Raw genomic sequence first — 21,934 nt, forward strand, 5'->3', positions numbered from 1 at the left:
TAGAAAAGACACATCATGCACACAGCACCATAATATCATTCATATGTTCACTGGAATAGCACTTTCAATTTCCTTCAAGAACTTCTTTGCATTCACAACTTGGCTAATGGCTTAGCTTTTGGCTTATATTAGCTTCAACACAACTTCCTCAGTAAGTTTGATTCTTCCTTTCACTTGAACACTTAGAGGCCATTATAGAGTTATTAATTGTCCCAATTTCAGTATTGTATCTCAGGGTATAGGGAAGCCCAAGCAGGGGGAGAAGGAAGGGAGAACGGCTGGCTGATCGAGCAGTCAGAACAAACACATTTACCAATTATGTTCACTGTCTTACGCTGGCCCGATTCATGGCACTCAAAACAATGAGAAAAGTAACATCAAAGACCACTGATCACGGTTCACCATAACAAATACAACAATAAAGCAAACGTTTGAAATATTGCAGTAAGGATCAAAAGGTGACAGAGACATAAAGTAAGTAAATGCTGTTGGAAAAATGGCGCTGGCTGACTTGCTTGATGCAGGGTTGTTCCAAACCTTCAGTTCATAAAAAACACAGTATCTGCAAAGTGCAATAAAGCAAAGTGCCATAAAATTAGGTATGCCTGTATCAATCAGTTCAGAAGCAAAGGTTGAGGCAGAACAAAGAAAGAGAAAATCCTAAATCTATGTGAGGGTTGGCAGTATGCAAGCTTCCATCAGGCTTGCTAACTTCTTTAAAGCAACAATGAGGTTTCCCTGTCTCAGTGATCTTTGCCCATTACTCCTGTACTGTAGGCATCAGGGCTTTCGCAACAGTGAGTGGCTTAAAGTAGTTAACTCCCAACTCAAAGATGAAAATTTTTAGAGAAAGTGGAATGTTATTCTACATTAACAATAAGACAATCTAAATGTATCTTCTTATAACATAAAAACTAAGTTCACTGACCCTAAAGCCTGATGTTTAGTTTTAATATATAGTGGTCAACTTTGAAGATTCACTATTCTATTAATCTAGCTTTCAAACAAATGAACAACAATATATTTCCTTTTATTCTGTCTTCTGCAGATCTTGAATTTTCCAAAAAAAGAGAGATAGAAGCACAAGAATTACAAGTATAAACAATGAAAAACTACCACTAATAAAATGACAGTTTTCTCTCAAATACACAACTCTTGCTAAAATTGCAAAAAGCGAAAATACAGTATTTTTATATGACATTTGATATAGGACATACATATCTGTAGTAACAAAGCAATATGGTTTGAAACAAATTCTTTTTTAAAAAAATAATCATCTAGTTTCATTTCAGCTTGTAGGCTATGAAAATGTATGAAGGTTACTCTGGTATTCTTATCAAGTTTAAAATGTCAATCTCTGAAACATTTAAATGATAAGACCTAGAGACCTTCATTAAGAGCCCACTGTATACTTCCAATGACACTTCATGTATTTGACAGAGAATTGAGGCTTGGGTATTAGAGAAATGCAAAAACCATCCATAAATTATCTATGAATGTGGCAAAACAAATGAATTCTCAGCCTTCAATTATTTTTAGAATCTTCAACTCTGCAGTCTAACATACAACCATGATACACAACACAGGACTTTCCTAAAATATATCTATGTATAAAGTGGTTTTTTAGACATCATTTTAGAAATGTTATTCTATATCTGGGGTTTCTCATCAAGCCAAAAAGTCTTCTTTAATCTACATTAGTTTTGGTATTGCATTTTTTTTTCCTTAAAAATGTCACCTATATTAAAACACAGAGATGCCAATGCTTTTGCTTAATTGTGATCCTAATGATTGACACATACACACCTATGCAAATATAAATAAGTTTCTCAGTATTCTTCTTTTATCACATAGCCAATTAAATTAATTAATTCAATGTTGACTACATTTCCTAAATTCAGTTGGATAGTCTAAGTTAAGAACAGATGCTAAAAATGACTGTAAAATTATACTCTCCAACCTTCTCATTTTAGGGCATGGAAATTGTGCCCACAGTTGATTTACAGAACAATAAGGCAAAACTACAATCCAGATGTCCATGTCTCAATTAATATTTTATCTTTATGGACAGTATTTTTTGTATTTTCATGTATTTTATGTTTTTTGGGAGGAACACTTACAGGTAAAAATGGATGTGACTTAAGGATGAAAGTGACTTAAACTACCACTGTAGAAACAGAAAGTGAAAGTAAAGTTCCCTTTCCCCCTTTAAAAAGGCCAATGACAGTAAAAAAACATCCATATCCTAACACCAGGCATTTGAGTCAGATACTAATTAACTACAATCTAGTTTCTAGAGTTTGCTTGTTAAATTGACAATGACAATTTCTACTCTTTATATTCATTAGCCAAATTAAACCAAGAAAGTGATAATGCAGCAGATGAGTGATGGTTAAGTATGTTTTGCCATTTTATTATTATTATTGCCTGCAATCTATTTTTACTATTTTTATTCTCCCCACATACTGTAAATACATTATCATGTCTTTCCAAATTAAAAAATGTTCAATTCTCTTTTTAGTTTGTGGCACTGCATGATGCCATCCATGTTTATAGTTATTCGGTTCCAATCTACTTCAAACCTCAGACATGAAAAGATGACATTTCTTACACATTAAGATAAGCAGTGCATTCCTTCTGTCACCTCAGGGAATGTTAGTCAAGTGCTATTATTTTTGCATTTTGCTCTTAATAATATTAATAGCTATGTAATAAGAAGTATACTATTGAACTGTCAAGAATGATCTGTTTCCAGATGTTAGCATAATTTGCCAGCTGTCAAATTTTAATAATTTTTATTTGCCTAAAATGTGACACTTAACTTTCATGGTAAATCAAAACATATAGCAGAACTTATATGATATTACAGAAGCTGAGGGAAAGCTTGTATGTGGCTTGAACTGAGCATATACTTCACACATAGTGCTCTGAATACATCTTTTTGTGATAGATTGTGCTTAAGTTTGTGCTTTGTGTTTTTTATTCACTGTGCTTTGTACAGAACTAGATACCTTATAGGTCTCCAATACTTTCAAACCAGATGCAACATTTAAAATTTACTTCTGGAAATGTTAGTTTTCTTATTCAAATGTATTTCATCTTGTTTCTATTTTCTGATAATCTCATGCATATGCAAAAGACATGATTCCCTTTATAATAATTTCTCTACTTTAAAAATTTACATTTTTTCATCTATTACATGTATAAGGTTAAATAATATAAATATAGTCTACCAGTAATTTTTCCAGGGTCTATGAGGTAATCACCCTTGATATCATGGGCATTATTGCCATAGGACTATACAACAAATTTGATTTAGTCAATCCATTCAAGTGACTTGCACTCTAGTGTGGGAAAAGGGGGAAGCCTCCAATGATACTGGCTTCATTTCCATTACTTGGTAATTCATTTGAATATCTTCAGCTAGTTGTACTTATGGCAGTGGGACAGAACAAACTTATCTGTATCAAGCAATTTCCCAAATCTAAGATGTTTTATTCTCCATTTTTGTCATCTATGGCCAGGAAAGTTAAAAAGCTACAAAGTAAATTTCATTAAGTTCACATTCAACAAAATATTTGTTGCTGATTTAGTAAACCTATTTAAATTTATTATCACTAAACTATTCAAAAGAAATTACAGTGATGAACAAATAATATTTGTCTTTCATAGAAACACAGAAGTCAGCATATTTTAAACAAAATTATCACTGAAAACTACAAAATAATAAAATAATCCTAATATACAAACAATTCCAATATCCCATTTGTATTCAGCCTCTGAACATATATAAAAATCATCCACTTCCCTCCATCTCCACTGATAAATACTAGATTCAGCCCACAATGATCTCTCTATTGCACTACAATAAGCTGCCTGATTTCTCTTCTTCCATATTGACCATTTCTACAATCTCTTTTACAAAGATCTGTCACAGTGATCTTTTATTGCTTCTCTCTCCCCCAATATAGTAAGTATAGAAAACTGACTGTCTTGTTCACTATCTCACATAAAATAAATGCTCAACAAATATATTTTGTAAATGAATGAATGGATGGTGGGATGCATGAAAGAATAACAACAACCTTTCTCATTCAAGGCCTTTTATTTCCTTTTTTCTGACAATACCCATTATTAAAAAGATGGGAATCATCGCCAAGTTTTCCTTTTTAAGGCTGAACAACAGCAAACAAATCAAGTCCATAACAGTCGTCAAGCAGCTTGTCTTCCTGGCTGAGAGTTCTGGTATTGAGTATTCGAAGTATGGCCAAGACCAAAATAATGACCAGTCATTAATCACATCCAGTAGATGGACTCTTCTATTTCAATAGTTTTTATTGATTATTCTTACCCTTGTATTTCAGCTATACTTTCTCATTTCTCTGCACGCTTCATAATTTCTATGGATATTTTAAATAATATAATGTTGCATCTCTGAAATCAGAATCTGCTCCCTTACCAGGAATTATTGTTGCTGTTTAATGTTATTGCTCATTGTTGCTGTAGGTTTTAGTGACTTTCTTAAATGAATTCAGTAAAGTCTGTAAATTTTTGTCGTATGTGATCTCTCAAATCGCTGCTCAGATAGCCTAGTGGTCAGCTAGTAAGTGGACAGAGATTTCCTTCAATGCCTGGAACCAGTAAACCTACTATTCTTTCCCAGATACTCATAGTTATTTGTTGGGGGTTTGCCTTCAAAAATAATGCAGAGAGTTTACAATTCTGCATTAGCCTCCATTTCTTGCTTTCCCCAAGCCTCAAGCCCAGCCAGCAGAGAGGGATTAGGTATTCTTGGGTCTTTTCTGGGCACGTGCAGAGTCCTGCTCATGTGTTTAGCCTACAAGATTCCCAGATACTTTAGAGCTTTCAAAGACCCTGTGATCTAGACAATCCTCTGAAACCTGACTGAAGTAAAGCCAATCTGATGAAAGTAACCATTTTAAAGGACAAACTGCTGGGCTGCATTCCAAGTGGTGGGGAGGAGGACTACAGCTCCTGCCTCCGCCTGTAGGCTGGAGACACAAGGCCTGGGAGGATGTTTACAAGTTCATGAAACTCAAAGGAAATCCCTCACTTACCGGCTTGCCTGCATGTAGCTCCTTTCCAGTTGCCTGATAAAAGCTGGCCTAATGGGCAGGAGTGAGAGGGGAGGGTGGTGACTTTGATAGAGCAGCTAGCTGCTGGAATGCCAACCACTGCTTTGTTAAGTAACTTCTGATAAAAATTTACTCACAAAGTCGGGCTTGTTTGAGTTGTTCTTTGGCCTGCTGGTTCACTGGCAATTTGGAGGAAAGCATTTCTTTTATGTCCCTCGTCCCCCTTGTCCCTCAGGGAAATTCATGAAACACCTTTATGGATATATTACTCCCCAACTTTCCCTTTTTAAGTTTTTGGTTAGCGCCTTCTTTGCTCTGTTACCACCACCTCAGAATACCATTGACTGTTTTTGGTAAATGCCCTGGAAACAAAACCCTTTGCACTCAGTGAGTTCTTAGTCAAGTCAAATAATGAAAGAAAAAAATCTGTGAATCCTGGTTTCCAGGGAACTGCTAGATAGGTCAAATTATGACAATTTTCTGGGGAGGGCTTTGGTAGAACTCAAAGCCATTTACAAGCCTTTTTAGTGGCTTCTGCTGGTTTTTCTTGAGTACAATCATTGCAAAGCTGCTCATTTTGAAGCGTCCCATGGAGCAGGGGAGTGAGGGAGAATAGGCAAGTTGCCACAAAGCTCATTGTTATTACTAAGATTCACCCATTTTTCTGGAATGAATGCTCCCAGGTTAATTTCCAGAGTGCACTTGGACAGTTTTTGCTAGTTCTCATTGTTTTTACAGACAGGTAGATTTTTGGAGTTCACATTTTGCCTTCCCTGTTGACATCACTTCTCTGGTTCACTTTTAAGCTGTATGGCTTCATTTAGAGTGTCTTAAATCAGGAGTGTTGGCTTCCTATATGGTCTCTCCACTTACTGGTCTGGAACATGGATGAACCATGCTAGGGGCACTCGCCTGGGCCTGGGTGAGCTATCCACAAGCGTTGACTAGAAAGACCCTTGTGGTTCTTATTGTGATGCAAGATGCTCTTCAGCAATAGCCATTAGGTAACTTGGAAGAGAAAAGGAGTCTAATACTTACAAGGCTCACCAGTGTGCCCACAGCAAGATCTTGGCATAGACAAAGAGAGAGAGCATGAGACTGGGGTCTGCTTTTTTGGGATGGAAGGTGGGGACTTAAGGTTTCACAGGCTCACTATTGGTGAATTTAAACATAACAGTGGGGATCTGAGGAATGCAAAGATAAAACAACAACAGTGACAACAATAAATGGCCCAAATGGTCAGTTACAAAATCAATGAATATTTCTAAAACAAAGGATCCTTAGTGGGGGAAGGTGGCCTGACTTTACCATAGTGTGGCCGGCCATGTGTTTATTCTAGATAGCTTTCCATGTGGACGCCTCCTTGAAGTGGATGCCCTGGCAATCAAAGCTTAAGTCAAGGCTTTCATTACAAAGAGAAAAGCCAACTGTTAGGACTGTTACAATACATTGTCACAGTACATTATATACTCTGCATGATGCCTTGCTTTCACAATACCAAGTCAAAAGCTGCAGACTTTTTGAAGGAAATACTGTAATTTCTACTATACCTTTCGGTTAATGCAGTTACACACTTCCCCAGACCCAAGAGGCTCTACCTTTTAATGGAAAGAGTGCCAAATGATTTGTGCTATCCACAAATCTGCCACACGTGTTACCTAGTTTAATCTTTACAAAATTCTATGGAACATTGTAGAGAAAATAGAAATTTATGACCATGACCAGGATTCACACCTGGCTTTAATAATACCCACTGCAGACCTGAAAGAGCCTGTTTGCATATCTGTAAGACTGTCAGGATGTTTACTGGCAGCTACAGAGCCGCCAGTCAGTCACCAGAGCACCAGCATAGGGGAGAGTTGGAGAGAAAACACCGTTCTCTCCTCTCCTCAGTTCCTGGTACATAACTGGTTGGGAGCCTGCCAGTCACCATAGAGACCCACCCACAGAGTTCCAACCGGTGCTAGGAGTGGGGAAGGAGGGAGAACAGGAGAGAGCGGAGGAGAGCCGTGGGAGGGGAGAAGTGGAGAGCTTAGGGGGCAGAGAGAGGAAGCAGGAGAGAGGAGCTGCACAGCCACAGTGCTAGGAAGAGAGAGGATTAAGCCCGATGCTGGAGAGCAGGAGGGAGCAGCACTGGAGCCAGCTGACTGTAACCACAGGGTGGCTGCTGTGAGAATAAACATGGTATGAACCTCTTTGAACCTCCAACTTCTTGCTGTCTTTATTCACTCTCAGCAAATTCACAGTGAACTTACCCGAGGCAGGGAACCCCCCGCTTCCTCCCAGAGCAAAAAATGTATATTATTATTCTCACTCTACAAATTCTAAAACTGGGACTAAGTTAAAATATATAAAAATGTACAAAGCAGTGATGTGAATCTAAGCTTTTGTATTCTAAATCCAGACTTGTGTCTTTTAGTGATTACAGAGTAGACAAGCATTTTTCCAAAATCATTTTCACAGAACTATAGTACCTAAAATTTTTCTGAGAAAAAAAATGGTTATGTAAATGAAGTATTTCAAAAACAAAAATAAAAACCTGCATACTTGAGGGAGGAGCCAAGATGGCAGCATGAGTAGGGCAGCGGGAATCTCCTCCCAAAACCATATGTATTTTTGAAAATACAACAAATACAACTATTCATAAAAGAGAGACCAGAAGATACAGTACAACAGCCAGACTACATCTACATCTGTGAGAACCCAGTGCCTCACGAAGGGGGTAAGATACAAGCAGCGGCCCAGCAGGACCCGAGTGTGCCCCACACGCCAGCTCACCAACAGAAGGAGAGGAGTCGGAGTGGGGAGGGAGTGGGAGCCCAGGACTGGTAAATACCCAGTCATAGTCATCTGCACTGGGAGTGCAGACACACAGTGCATGGCATGCTGGATACAAGGGAAACGGAACAGTAAAACCTGCGACTGGGTTCTCACAGCTGGCAAACCTGGGACAAAAGAAAAGCGACTGCTTTACTTTCTTTTTTTTTCTTTTGTACACGAAGACTTTAATGGGTTTGGGTCTTTCCCCAAGTGACCTCTTCTGTCTAACAAGGTTGTGAAGGTAAAAAATGAAATGTATAAATCACCTACATAGTTGTTTCACAAATAGCTGGAATGTAGTATGTGTTAGCTAGGCTGCTACTGTTTCTCATTATATATATATATATATATATTTTATTCATTATGTTATCATTAATCTACAATTACATGAAGAACATTATGTTTACTAGAGTCCCCCTTTCACCAAGTCCCCCCCCCACAAACCCCATTATATTCACTGTCCATCGGTGTAGAAAGATGTTGTAGAATCACTACTTGTCTTCTCTGTGTTGCACATTCCTACATTTGTCCCCCGCCCACATTATACATGCTAATCGTAAGGCACCCTTTCTTTTTTCCATGCTCTTATCCTTACCTTCCCACCCATCCTCCCCAGTCGCTTTCCCTTTGGTAACTGTTAGTTCATTCTTGAGTTATGTGATTCTGCTGCTGTTTTGTTCATTAAGTTTTTCTTTGTTCTTATACTCCACATATGAGTGAAATCATTTGGTACTTGTCTTTCTCCACATGGCTTATTTCATTGAGCATAATACCCTCAAGCATCATCCATGTTGTTGCAAATGGTAGGATTTGTTTTCTTCTTATGGCTGAATAATATTCCATTTTGTATATGCACCACATCTTCTTTATCCATTTACCAACTGATGAACACACTTAGGTAGCTTCTATTTCTTGGCTATTGTAAATAGTGATGCGATAAACATAGGGGTGCATATGTCTTTTTCAAACTGGGATGCTGCATTCTTAGGGTAAATTCATAGAAGTGAAATTCCTGGGTCAAATGGTATTTCTATTTTGAGCTTTTTGAGGAACCTCCATACAACTTTCCACAATGGTTGAACTAATTTACATTCCCACCAGCGGGGTAGGAGGGTCCCCTTTCTCCACAACCCTGCCAATATTTGTTGTTGTTTGTCTTTGAATGGTGGCAATCCTTACTGATATGAGGTGATATCTCATTGTGGTTTTAATTTGCGTTTCTCTGATGACTAGCAATGTGGAGCATCTTGTCATGTGTCTGTTGGTCATCTGAATTTATACTTTGGAGAACTGTCTGTTCAGTTCTTCTGCCCATTCCTTAACTGGATTACTTGCTTTTTGTTTATTGAGGTGTGTGAGCTCTTTATATATTTTGGATGTCAAGCCTTATAGGATCTGTCATTCATGAATATATTCTCCCGTACTGTAGGGTAACTTTTTGTTCTATTGATGGTGTCCTTAGCTGTACAGAAGCTTTTCAGCTTGATGTTGTCCCACTTGTTCATTTTTGCTTTTGTTTCCATTGTCCGGGGAGATATGTTCATGAAGAAGTCACTCATGTTTATGTCCAAGAGATTTTTGCCTATGTTTTTTTCTAAGAGTTTTATGGTTTCATGACTTACATTCAGGTCTTTGATCCATTTTGAATTTACTTCTGTGTATGGGGTTAGACAGTGATCCGGTTTCCTTTTCTTACATGTAGCTGTCCAGTTTTACCAGCACCATTGGTTGAAGAGACCCATGGCTCCTTTATCATATACTGACTGACCATACATGTTTGGGTTAATGTCTGGATTCTCTATTCTGTTCCACTGGTCTGTGGGTCTGCTCTTGTGCCAGTAACAAACTGTCTTGATTACTGTGGCTTTGTAGTAGAGCTTGAAGTTGGGGAGTGAGATCTCGCCCACTTTATTCTTCCTTCTCAGGATTGCTTTGGCTATTCGGGGTCTTTTGTGTTTCCATATTAATTTTTGAACTATTTGTTCCACTTCGTTGAAGAATGCTGTTGGTAATTTGATAGGGATTGCATCAAATCTGTATATTGCTTTGGGCAGGATGGACTTTTTGATGACATTAATTCTTCCTAGACAAGAGCATGGGAGGAGTTTCCATTTGTTAGTGTCCTCTTTAATTTCTCTTAAGAGTATCTTATACTTTTCAGGGTATAGGTCTTTCACTTGCTTGGTTAGGTTTATTCCTAGGTATTTTATTCTTTTTGATGCAATTGTGAATGGCATTGTTTTCCTGATTTCTCTTTCTATTGGTTCATAGTTAGTATATAGAAAAGCCACAGATTTCTGAGAGTTAATTTTGTATCCTGCAACTTTGCTATATTGCGATATCAGTTATAGCAGTTTTGGAGTGGAGTCTTTGGGTTTTTTATGTACAATATCATGTCATCTGCAAACAGTGACAGTTTGACTTCTTCCTTACTAATCTGGATGTCTTTATTTCTTCATTTTGTCTATTTGCCATGGGTAGGACCTCCAGTACTATGTTGAATAGCAGTGGGGAGAGTGGGCATCCCTGTCTTGTTCCTGATCTCTGAGGGAAAGCTTTCAGCTTCTCACAGTTCGGTATGATGTTGGCTGTGGGTTTGTCATATATGGCCTTTATTATGTTGAGATACTAGCCCTCTACACCCATTTTTTTGAGAGTTTTTAACATGAATGGATGTTGAATTTTGTCAAATGCTTTTTCAGCATCTTTGGAGATGATCATGTGGTTTTTGTCCTACTTTTTGTTGATGTGATGGATGATGTTGATGAAATTTCGAATGTTGTACCATCCTTGCATCCCTGGGATGAATCCTACTTGGTAATGGTGTATGATCCTTTTGATGTATTTTTGAATTCGGTTTGCTAAAATTTTTTTGAGTGTTTTTGCATATATGTACATCAGGGATATTGGTCTGTAATTTTCTTTTTTGGTGGGGTCTTTGCCTGGTTTTAGAATTAGGGTGATGTTGGCTTCATAGAATGACTTAGGGAGTATTCCCATCTCTTCTATTTTTTGGAAAACTTTAAGAAGAATGGGTATTATATCTTCTCTGTATGTGTGACAAAATTTCACAGTAAATCCATCTGGCCCAGAGGTTTTGCTATTGGGTAGTGTTTTGATTACCGCTTCAATTTTGTTGCTGGTAATTGGTTTGTTTAGATTTTGTGTTTCTTCCTGGGTCAGTCTTGGAAGGTTATCTTTTTCTAGGAAGTTGTCCATGTCTTCTAGGTTTTCCAGCTTGTTAGCATATAGGTTTTCAAAGTAGTCTCTAATAATTCTTTGTATTTCTGTGGGGTCTGTTGTGATGTTTCCGTTCTCGTTTCTGATTCTTTTGATGTGTGTTGATTCGCTTTTTCTCTTAATAGGTCTGGCTAGAGGCTTATCTATTTTGTTTATTTTCTCAAAGAACCAGCTCTTGGTTTCATTGATTTTTTTATATTGTTTCATTCTTCTCAATTTTATTTATTTCTTCTCTGATCATTACTATGTCCCTCCTTCTGCTGACTTTAGGCCTCATTTGTTCTTCTTTTTCCAATTTCGATAATTGTAGCATTACACAATTCTTCTGGGTTTGCTCTTCTTTCTTTAAATATGCCTGGATTGCTATAAACTTTCCTCTGAAGACTGCTTTCGCTGCGTCCAACAGAAGTTGGGGCTTTGTGTTGTTGTTGTCATTTATTTCCATATATTGCTTGATCTCTATTTTAATTTGGTCATTGATGCACTGATTATTTAGGAGCATGTTGTTAATCCTCCATGTGTTTGTGGGCCTTTTTGCTTTCTTTGTACAATTTATTTCTAGTTTTATACGTTTGTGGTCTGAGAAGTTGGTTGGTAGAATTTCAATCTTTTTAAATTTACTAAGGCTCTTTTTGTGGCCTTGTATGTGGTCTATTCTGCAGAATGTTCCATGTGCACTTGAGAAGAATGTGTAACCTGTTGCTTTTGGATGTAGAGTTCCATAGATATCTATTAGGTCTATCTGTTCTAGTGTGTTGTTCAGTGCCTCTGTTTCCTTCTTTATTTTCTGTTTGGTGGATCTGTCCTTTGGAGTCAGTGGTGTGTTGAAGTCTCCTAAAATGAATGCATTGTATTCTATTTCCTCCTTTAGTTTTATTAGTATTTGTTTCACATAAGCTGGTGCTCCTGTGTTGGGTGAAAATATATTTATATTGGTATATCCTCTTGTTGGAATGAGCCGTTTATCATTATGTAATATCCTTCTTTATCTCTTGTTACTTTCTTTGTTTTGAAGTCTATTTTGCCGGACACTACTACTGCAACACCTGCTTTTTTATCCCTGTTGTTTGCATGAAATATCTTTCCCATCCCTTGACTTTCAGTCTGTGCATGTCTTTGGGTTTGAGGTGAGTTTCTTGTAAGCAGCATATAGATGGGTCTTGTTTTTTTAACCATTCACTGACTCTATGTCTTTTGATTGGTGCATTCAGTCTATTTACATTTAGGGTGATTATCGATAGGTATGTACTTATTGCCATTGAAGACCTTAGATTCATGATTACCAAAGGTTCAAGGTTAATTTCCTTACTATCTAAGAATCTCACTTAACTCACTTAATATGCTATTACAAACACAATCTAAAGGTTCTTTTTTTCTCCTCTTTTTTCGTCCTTCCCCATATGTTATATATTAAGTATCATATTCTGTACTGTTTGTCTATCCCTTGATTGACTTTGGGGATAGTTGATTTTATTTTGCATTTGCTTAGTAGTTAACTGTTCTTCTTTCTTTACTGTTGTTTTATTACCTTTTGTGACAGCTATTAAACCTTTGGAAAACTTCCATCTATAGCAGTCCCTCCAAGAAACACTGTAGAGATGGTTTGTGGGAGGTAATTCTCTCAGCTTTTGCTTATCTGGAAATTGTTTAATCCTCCCTTCAAATTAAAATGATAATCTTGCCAGATAAAGTAATCGTGGTTCCAGGCCCTTCTTCTTCATGGCATTAAATACATCATGCCACTCCCTTCTGGCCTGTGAAGTTTCTGCTGAGAAGTCTGAAGGTAGCCTGATGGGCTTTCCTTTGTATGTGATCTTATTTCTGTCTCTGGCTGCTTTTAACAGTCTGTCCTTATCCTTGATCTTTCCCATTTTAATTACTATCTGTCTTGGTGTTGTCTTTCTTGGGTCCCTTGTGTTGGGAGATCTGTGGATCTCCATGGCCTGAGAGACTATCTCTTTCCCCTGATTGGGGAAGTTTTAGCAACTACCTCCTCAAAGACACTTTCTCTCCCTTTCTTTCTCTCTTCTTCTTCTGGTATCATTATAATGCAAATATTGTTGGGTTTTGATTGGTCACACAGTTCTCTCAATGTTCTTTTATTCTTAGAGATTCTTTTTTCTCTCTGTGCCTCAGCTTCTTTGTATTCCTCTTCTCTAGTTTCTATTTCATTTAAATTCTCCTCCACCGTATCCAACCTGCTTTTAATACCCTCCATCATGCTCTTCAACGATTGGATCTCCGACCTGAATTCGTTCCTGAGTTCTTGGATGTCTTTCCATATCTCCATTAGTATGTTGATGATTTTTATTTTGAACTCCCTTTCAGGAAGAGTCACAAGGTCCATATCATTTAAATCTTTCTGCGGAGTTGTATTAATAATTTTACTCTGGACCAGGTTTCTTTGGCATTTCATGTTTGTATAAGGCACCCTCTAGTGTCCAGAAGCTCTATTCTGGAGCTGCTCAGCCCCTGAAGCAATGTCAGGGGTTGCATGGGAGTGGGATTGGTGTCTGGGGGGAGGAAAGAGCTGTTTCCTGCTTCCCGGCTGCTGTGCCTGTCACCACTGCCTAAACCAGTGGGCCAAGTACATAGATATAAGCTTTTGTCCCAGAGCTCTTAACATGGATCCCTGTTTTCCACAAGTGGCCGGAATCCCAGTCTTCCCAGGAACTCTGCCTGTCCCAGCTTTCCAACCCCATAATCAGAAGAGTATGATGAAAGCACCATGAAATGTAGGTTTGTGCTCCCAGCACAGATCTCCGGAGCTAGGTATTCACCAGTCCCAAGCCTTCCACTCCCTCCCTGCTCACTTTCTCTTCTTCCCACCAGTGAGCTGGGGTCGGGAAGGGCTTAGGTCCTGCAGAGCCACAGCTATGGGACGTTACCCCGTTTGGTGAGGTCTGCTCTTTTCTCCAGGTGTATGCAGCCTGGCGCTGTCCTCTCTTGTGTTGCTCTCTCAGGATTAGTTGTGTCAACTATATTTTCTAATTATATCCAGTTTTAGGAGGAAGCCTCTGTCTCTCCTCTCACGCCGCCATCTTTCGAAAAGCAAGTGCTTTTTGAAAGTCTTAAAGGGACAGAGGTCTCACAGGTGGACAGAAGCATCCCAGGACACTCAGCTCAGCATCTGGGAATCCCAGAGAACTCCAGGCGCCCTAACACTCTGGGCGGCAGTGCAGCTTTGAGGCCCCTCATGGCAACAAACAGCCTCCCGCCCATTGCCCCTCCAGCGCTGCTCCATCATAGTGGAGCAGCCGCCTGAGGCCGGCCACACCCACAGCAGCAGCGCAGAGCATCCCCTGCAGCCACCCAGGCCCAGACTCAGAGACCCCGTTGTCGTGCAGCTGCCCAGCACAGGCCACTAGTGGTTGCAGTTCTTGCAGGAGAGGAAGGTCACAAATTAGCAAGAAGGGATATTCTCCCAGCCCATACATGTGCCAGCTCCCCCAAACTACCTCTATCGCCATGAAAAGGCAGAAGAACTTGACACAGACAAGAATAACCCAGACATCCCCTGAGAGGGAATCTGGGGAGATAGACTTAAGTATTTTCCTGTAAAAGAATTTAAAATTAAGGTCATAACCATGCTGATGGAGCTGCAGAGAGAAATGCAAGAGATAATGGATAAAGTTGGGAGGGAGAATACAGAAATAAAACAGTCTCTGGAAGGAATTAAAAGCAGAATGGATGAGGTGCAAGAGGACATTAATGGAATAGAAATCAGAGAACAGGAATGCAGAGAAGCTGATGCAGAGAGAGATAAAAGATCTCCAGGAATGAAAGAATATTAAGAGAACTGTGTGACCAATCCAAAAGGAGCAATATCCACATTATAGGGGAACCAGAAGAAGAAGAGAGAGAAAAAGGGAAAGAAAGTGTATTTGAATAAATAATTGCTGAGAACTTCCCCAAACCAGGGGAGGGGGGAGGAAATAGTCACTCAAACCATGGAAGCACACAGAGCTCCCAACAGAAGGGACCAAGGAGGACAACATGAAGACACATAATAATTAAAATGGCAAAGATCAAGGACAATGACAGAGTATTAAAGGCAGCCAGAGAGAGAAAAAAGGTCACCTACAAAGGAAAACCCATCAGGCTATCATCAGACTTCTCAACAGAAACCTTACACAGGCCAGAGAGAATGGCATGATATATTTAATGCAATGAAACAGAAGGGCATTGAACCAAGAATACTGTATCCAGCATGATTATCACTGAAATGTGAAGGAGGGATTAAACAATTCCCAGAGAAGCAAAAGTTGAGGGAATTTACCCCCCACAAACCAACTCTACGGGGCATTTTAGAGGGACTGTCCTTGATGGAAGCAGTCCTAAGGTGAAATAGACATCACCAAAGAAAATAAAATCACAGCAAAGAAAGCAGACCAACCAAATACTAACTAAAGGCAAAAAATAAAATCAACTACCCACAAAACCAGTAAAGGAAACACAAAAGAGGACAAATTAAACAGCCAAAATATAAAGAATGGAGGAGGAGGAGTAAGAAGGGAGAGAAATAAAGAATCATCAGACTGTGTTTATAATAGCCAATGAGAAAGTTAAATTAGATGGTAAGATAATAAAGAAGCTAACACTGAATCTTTGATAACCACAAATATAAAGCCTGCAATGGCAATAAGTACATGTCTTTCAATAATCACCCTAAATGTAAATGGACTGAATGCACCAATCAAAAGACATAGAGTCACTGAATGGATAAAAAAGTAAGACCCATCTATATATGCTGCTTATAAGAGACTCACCTCAAACCCAACGACATGCACAGACTAAAAGTCAAGGGATGGGAAAAGATATTTCATGCAAACAACAGGGAGAAAAAAGCAGGTGATGCAGTAGTAGTATCAGACAAAATAGACTTCAAAACAAAGAAAGTAACAAGAGATAAAGAAGGACATTACATAATTATAAAGGGTCAGTGCAACAAGAGGATATAACCATTATAAATATATATGCACCCAACATAGGAGCACTAGCATATGTGAAACAAATACTAACAGAACTAAAGGAGGAAATAGAATGCAATGTATTTATTTTAGGAGACTTCAACACACCACTTACTCCAAAGGACAGATCCACCAGACAAAAAATAAAAAAGGACACAGAGGCACTGAATAACACACTAGAACAGATGGACCTAATAGACATCTATAGAACTCTACATCCAAAAACAACAGGGTGCACATTCTTCTCAAGTGCACATGGAACATTCTCCAGAATAGACTACATACAAGGCTACAAACAGAGCCTAAATTAAAAAAGATTGAAATTCTACCAACCAACTGCTCAGACCACAAAGGTACAAAACTAGAACTAAATTGTACAAAGAAAGAAAAAAGGCTCACAAACACATGGAGGCTTAAAAATATACTCCTAAATAATCAGTGGATCAACGACCAAATTAAATAGAGATAAAGCAATATATGGAAACAAATGACATCAACAACACAAAGCCCCAACTTCTGTGGGATGTAGCAAAAGCTGTTTTAAAAGGAAAGCATATAGCAATACAGGCCTATTTAAAGAAGGAAGAACAATTTCAAATGAATTGTCTAAAGTCACAATTATCGAAATTGGAAAAAGAACAAATGAGGCCTAAAGTCAGCAGAAGGAGGGACATGATAAAGATCAGAGAAGAAATAAATATAATTGAGAAGAATAAAACAGTAGAAAAAATCAATGAAACCAAGAGCTGGTTCTTAGAGAAAATAAACAAAATAGATAAGCCCCTAGCCAGACTTATTAAGAGAAAAAGAGAGTCAACACACATCAACAGAATCAGAAACGAGAAAGGAAAAGTCACAACGGACCCCACAGAAATACAAAGATTTATTAGATAATACCATGAAAACCTATATGCTAACAAGCTGGAAAACCTAGAAGAAATGGACAACTTCCTAGAAAAATAAAACCTTCCAAGATTGACCAAGGAAGAAACAGAAAATCTAAACAGACCAATTAGCAGCAACGAAATTGAAGCGGTAATCAAAAAACTACCCAAGAGCAAAACCCCTGGGTCAGATGGATTTACATCGGAATTTTATCAGACATACAGAGAAGACATAATACCCATTCTCCTTAAAATTTTCCAAAAAATAGAAGAGGAGGGAATACTCCCAAACTCATTCTGTGAAGCCAGCATCACAGTAATACCAAAACCAGGCAAAGACCCCACCAAAAAAGAAAATTACAGACCAATATCCCTGATGAACGCAGATGCAAAAATACTCAACAAAATGTTAGTGAACCGAATTCAAAAATACATCAAAGGATCATACACCATGACCAAGTGGGATTCATCTCAGGGATGCAAGGATGGTGCAACATTCGAAAGTCCATCAACATCATCCACCACATCAATAAAAAGAAGGAAAAAAATCACACGATCATCTCCATAGACGCTGAAAAAGTATTTGACAAAATTCAACATCCACTCATAACAAAAACTCTCAACAAAATAGGTGTAGAGGGCAAGTACCTCAACATAATAAAGGGCATATATGAAAAACCCACAGCCAATATCATACTGCACAGTGAGAAGCTGGAAGCATTTCCTCTGCGATCGGGAACAAGACAGCGATGCCCACTCTCCCAACTGTTATTCAACAGAGTACTGGAGGTCCTACCCATGGTAATTAGAAAAAACAAAGAAATACAAGGCATCCAGATTGGTAAAGAAGAAGTCAAACTCACTATTTGCAGATGACATGATATTGTAAATAAAAACCCTAAAGACTCCACTCCAAAACTACTAGAACTGATATCGGAATACAGCAAAGTTGCAGGATACAAAATTAATACACAGAAATCTGTGGCTTTCTTATAAACTAACAATGAACTAACAGAAAGAGAAATCAGGAAAACAATGCCATTCACAACTGCATCAAAAATAATAAAATACCTAGGAATAAACCTAACCAAGGAAGTGAAAGACCTATACCCTGAAAACTATAAGATACTCTTTAGAGAAATTAAAGAGGACAATAAAAAATGGAAACTTATCCCACGCTCTTGGCTAGAAAGAATTAATATAGTCCAAATGGCCATCCTTCTAAAAGCAGTTTATAGATTCGATGCAATCCCTATCAAATTACCAACAGAATTCTTCAACGAACTGGAATATATAGTTCAAAAATTCATATGGGACCACCAAGGACCCTGAATAGCAAAAGCAATCCTGAGAAGGAAGAATAAAGTGGGGGGGGGATTTCGCTCCCCAACTTCAAGCTCTACTACAAAGCCACAGTAATCAAGACAATTTGTTACTGGCACAAGAACAGACCCAAAGACCAGTGGTACAGAATAGAGATTCCAGACATTAACCCAAACATATATGGTCAATTTATATATGATAAAGGAGCCAAGGACATACAATGGGGAAATGACAGCCTCTTCAACAGTTGGTGTTGGCAAAACTGGACAGCTACATGTAAGGGAATGAAACTGGATCACTGTCTAACCCCATACACAAAAGCAAATTTGAAAGGGATCAAAGACCTGAATGTAAGTCATGAAACCATAAAACCCTTAGAAAAAATCATAGGCAAAAATCTCATGGACATAAACATGAGAGACTTCTTCATGAACATATCTCCCCAGGCAAGGGAAACAAAGGCAAAAATGAACAAGTGGGACTACATCAAGCTGAAAAGCTTCTGTACAGCAAAGGACACCACCAATAGAACAAAAAGGCATCCTACATTATGGGAGAATATATTCATAAATGACAGATCCGATAAAGGCTTGATGTCCAAATTATATAGAGATCTCACATACCTCAACAAACAAAAAGCAAATAATCAAAGTAAAATATGGGCAGAGGAGCTGAACAGACAGTTCTCCAAGGAAGAATTTCAGATGGCCAACAGACACATGAAAAGATGCTCCACTTTGACAGTCATCAGAGAAATGCAAATTCAAACCACAATGAGATATCACCTCATACCAGTAAGGATCACTACCATCGAAAAGACAAACAGCAACAAATGTTGGCGAGGTTCTGGAGAAAGGGGAACCCTCCTACACTGCTGATGGAAATGTAAATTAGTTCAACCATTGTGGAAAAAGCAGTATGGAGGTTCCTCAAAAAGCTCAAAATAGAAATACCATTTGACCCAGTAATTCCACTTCTAGGAATTTACCCTTAGAATATAGCAGCCCAGTTTGAAAAAGACAGATGCACCCTTATGTTTATTGCAGCACTATTTACAATAGCCAAGTAATGGAAGCAACCTAAGTGTCCATCAGTAGATGAATGGATAAAGTAGATGTGGTACATATACACAATGGAATATTATTTAGCCATAAGAAGAAAACAAATCCTACCATTTGCGGCATCATGGATGAAACTATAGGGTATTATGCTCAGTGTAATAAGCCACGTGGAGAAAGACAAGTACCAAATGATTTCACTCATATGTGGAGTATAAGAACAAAGAAAAAACTAAAGGAACAAAAGATCAGCAGAATAAGAACCCAAGAATGGACTAACAGTTACCAAAGGGAAAGGGACTGGGAAGGATGGGTGGGAAGGGAGGGATAAGGTGGGGTGAAGAAGAGGTTATTACGATTAGCATGTACAATGTGGGGGAAGAAACAGGGAGGGCTGTGCAACACAGAGAAGACAAGTAGTGATTCTATAGCATCTTACTACACTGATGGACAGTGACTGTAATGGGGGTTCTGGGGGCGACTTGGTGAATGGGAAATCTAGTAAGCATAATGTTCCTCATGTAATTGTAGATTAATGATACCAAATAAAAAACCCCTGCATACCTGAACCCCTTTTTAAAGGCTCATAATGTGTATTTTCATATAAGTTCTCTTTTTCTCCACAAAATAAGTTTTGTGTAAATAACATTTACTATAGTCCAATGGAAGTTTCATGGAACATACTTTCGCAAAGACTCAGTAGATGACTTTTTTTTTTTTTTGGTTGGTCATTCACTTTTTAGTTATTTATTTTATTAAGGTATTATTGGTATACATTCTTATGAAGGTTTCACATGAAAAAACAATGTGGTTACTACATTCACCCATATTATCATGTCCATCCCATACCCCATTGCAGTCACTGCCCATCAGTATAGTAAGATGCCACAGAGTCACTATTTGCCTTTTCTGTGCTACACTGTCTTCCCCATGATCCCCCTCGCACCATGTATGCCAGTCATAATACCCCTCAATCCTCTTCTCCCTCGCTCCATACCCGTGTAGCCACAACTCTCACCTTTGGTAACCACTAGTCCCTTCTTGGAGTCTGTGAGTCTGTTGCTATTTTGTTCCTTCAGTTTTGCTGCATTGTTATACTTCACAAATGAGGGAAATCATTTGGTACTTAACTTCCTCCACCTGGCTTATTTCACTGAGCATAACATCCTCCAGCTCCATCCATGTTGTTGCAAATGGTAGGATTTGTTTCTTTCTTATGGCTGAGTAGTATTCCATTGTGTATATGTACCACATCTTTATCCATTCATCTACTGATGGACACTTAGGTTGCTTCCATTTCTTGGTTATTGTAAATAGTGCTGCAGTAAACATAGGGGTGCATATATCTTTTTGAATCTGAGAACTTGTATTTTTTAGGTAAATCCCTAGGAGTGGGATTCCCGGGTCAAATGGTATTTCTACTTTTAGTTTTTTGAGGAACCTCCATATTGCTTTTTACAATGACTGAACTAGCTTACATTCCCACCAGCAGTGTAGGAGGTTTCCCCTTTCTCCACATCCTTGTCAGCATTTGTTGTTCTTAATCTTTTCGATACTGTCCATCCTAACTGGTGTGAGGTGATACCTCATTGTGGTTTTAATTTGCACTTCCCTGATAATTCAGTGATGTGGAACATCTTTTCATGTGCCTGTTGGCCATCTGAATTTCTTCTTTGGAGAACTGTTTGTTCAGCTCCCCTGCCCATTTTTTACTTGGATTACTTGCTTTTTGTTTGTTGAGGTGTGTGAGCTCTATATATATTTTGGATGTCAAGCCTTTATTGGATCTGTCATTTATGAATAATTCTCCCATTCTGTAGAATGCATTTTTGTTCTGTTGATGGTGTCCTTTGCCACACAGAAGCTTTTTAGTTTGAGGTAGTCCCATGTGTTCAATTTTTATTTTCTTTTCCTTGCTCAAGGAGATGCATTCAGAAAAAAGTTGCTCATGTTTATATTCAGGAGATTTTTTGCCTATGTTTTCTTCTAAGAGTTTTATGGTTTCATGACTTACATTCAGGTCTTTGATCGATTTAGCATTTACTTTTGTGTATGGGTATAGACAATAATCCAGTTTCATTCTCTTGCATGTAGCTGTCCAGTTTTGCCAACACCAGTTGTTGAAGAGGCTGTCATTTCCCCATTGTATGTCCATGGCTCCTTTATCATATATTAATTGACCATATATACTTGGGTTTATATCTGGGCTCTCTAGTGTGTTCTATTGGTCTATGGGTCTATTCTTGTGCCAGTACCAAAGTGCCTTGATTACTGTGGCTTTGTAATAGAGCTTCAAGTCAAGGAGCGAAATATCCTCCACTTTGTTCTTCCTTCTCAGAATTGCTTTGGCTACTTGATATCTTTTGTGGATGATTATTCTTTTTATTTCTTTCTTTTTAAGCATTTTTAAAATTTTGTTATCCTTAATCTACAATTACATGAAGAACATTATGTTTACTAGGGTGTCTCCTACCCCAAGTCCCCCCCACAAACCCCATTACAGTCACTGTCCATCAGCATAGTAAGATGTTGTAGAATCACTA

This window comes from Manis pentadactyla, chromosome 1 (assembly GCF_030020395.1).
Source record: "Manis pentadactyla isolate mManPen7 chromosome 1, mManPen7.hap1, whole genome shotgun sequence".
In the NCBI taxonomy this organism is placed as follows: domain Eukaryota; kingdom Metazoa; phylum Chordata; class Mammalia; order Pholidota; family Manidae; genus Manis; species Manis pentadactyla.